Below are 2,146 nucleotides of genomic sequence, written 5' to 3' on the forward strand. Positions count from 1 at the left end.
AATCTCTTAATTATCAACCAAACCAAAACCAAACCCTCTTTTGTTCTGTCTTCTTTGAGCAGATGGATTCATGAACAGATCGAGATAGAAGATTTTATCTGTTCTACTTCACCGGGTTTGATTCTTTTCCTCCCTTTTCGTGAAAGTGGGTTGGAATCTGGAGATGTCGAAAGCTGGCAACTTTCCTTGTTCTCGATGACTGATTTGATTAGGTTAATTGGGTTGAATCTGCAATCTGAATCCATTTCTCATCTGGGTTTTGTGAATTAGATTCGAAAGTCCAAGACTTTATAATTCAAAGACATGTTGGAGAATCGATCACCAGATTCGTGTTTGAGTTCAAGGGTTTTCTCAAGCTCTCGAGTCTCGTACATGTATCCAGAGGAAGACAAGCTCAGCAATGTGGAGGCTGTTGGTGGTGAGATTAGACCAACCAAGTCACTTAAACTATTGGGTTTTTGTATTACTTATGATAGCGATTCTTCTGACTGTTCATTGAGCTGTGATGGGTCACAAGAACAATCTGATTCTAATGGTGCTGATTCATCTGATTCACATTCTCTTTTCAACGAGATTGGTCGAGACAGCTCTATAGACTGTCTCCTCCGCTGTTCCAGGTCTGATTACGCCTCCATCGCTTCCCTGAATAGGAACTTCCGTTCTTTGGTGAAGAGTGGAGATATCTATAAACTAAGGAAACAAAACGGGTTCGTAGAGCATTGGGTTTACTTCTCATGCCAGCTCTTGGAGTGGGTTGCCTTCGATCCCGTGGAGAGGAAGTGGATGCAGCTGCCAACGATGCCTTCTAGTGTCACCTTCATGTGTGCAGACAAGGAGTCTCTAGCCGTCGGCACTGACCTCCTCGTCCTGGGAAAAGACGGTTTCTCTTCTCATGTTATATATAGATACAGCCTTCTCACTAATTCTTGGTCTTCTGGTATGGAGATGAACTCTCCGAGGTGTTTGTTTGGATCAGCGAGTCTCGGAGAGATTGCTATATTCGCCGGTGGGTGTGACTCTCAGGGGAAGATTCTTGATTTCGCTGAGATGTATAACTCTGAGCTTCAAACTTGGGTGAGTCTTCCTAGGATGAACAAACCGAGGAAGATGTGTTCTGGTGTTTTCATGGACGGGAAGTTCTACGTCATTGGTGGAATAGGCGGTGCTGAGTCCAAGGCCTTGACGTGTGGGGAAGAGTATGATTTAGAGACCAAGAAATGGACTCCAATCCCTGACTTGTCACCTCCGAGAAGCCGTGCTGAGCAAGCTGGTAATGGTATGCCACCACCAGCTGAAGCACCGCCTCTTGTTGCGGTTGTGGATAATCAGTTGTATGCTGCCGATCACGCGGATATGGAGGTGAGGAAGTAATAAGGAGAAGAAGAAATGGTTAACTATTGGGAGATTGCCTGAGAGAGCTGGCTCGGTTAACGGATGGGGGCTTGCTTTTAGAGCTTGTGGGGAGAGGTTGATTGTTATAGGTGGACCTAAGTACTCAGGAGGTGGGTTTATAGAGCTGAACTCTTGGGTGCCGAGGGACGGTGGTCCACCGCAGTGGACATTGCTCGATAGGAAACATTCTCCTAACTTTGTGTACAATTGCGCGGTGATGGGTTGCTGAAACAACATACATTTGAAGACCCTCCAGATTCTTGTTGATGGGTTTTTAGCTCACAAGTCAAAGACTTCATTGAATGTTCCGAGCTCCAACCTTTAAGCTGCTGCTTCTTCATCATCTTCCATATTTGTTTTTCTTACAAAAAAAAAAAATCAATTTGAATACAATCATTTCTGTATTGTTAGAGACCAGAAAGGGTCCCAAAAAGAAAACTGAAACAGGTTATATAATAAGTTGGTTAAAAGTTGAAGCTGTTTTAGAGTTTGCCAAATCTGGTTAGCATTGTTGTATGTGTTTTAAAAATGTTTATTTTCTAATAATCCAAGTTGCTTATGCTTTTGTAGCATCTTTTGGTCTTTGTTCACTGTTTTGCTTATATGTTGTGCTTTAGTTTTCTCTTTAATTTTTTTTTTTTTTAACAAATCGAAATCGTTAGAATCACTTTATGACGACAAATTTAAAAAGTGTACACTTTTGTTTTGTTGTTGGGGTAAGGAGGGGGTGATGGTCTTTAATGGATGTGTCCTT

General features: G+C 42.4%; 1 pseudogene; it reads left to right on the plus strand.

Annotated features, from left to right (window-relative positions):
* The first annotated feature begins 303 nt into the window (after positions 1 to 303).
* Positions 304 to 1,964, plus strand: LOC111212612 (annotated as a pseudogene).
* The last annotated feature ends 182 nt before the right edge of the window (positions 1,965 to 2,146 follow it).

The sequence above is a fragment of the Brassica napus genome, chromosome C9, assembly GCF_020379485.1.
Source record: "Brassica napus cultivar Da-Ae chromosome C9, Da-Ae, whole genome shotgun sequence".
In the NCBI taxonomy this organism is placed as follows: Eukaryota; Viridiplantae; Streptophyta; class Magnoliopsida; order Brassicales; family Brassicaceae; genus Brassica; species Brassica napus.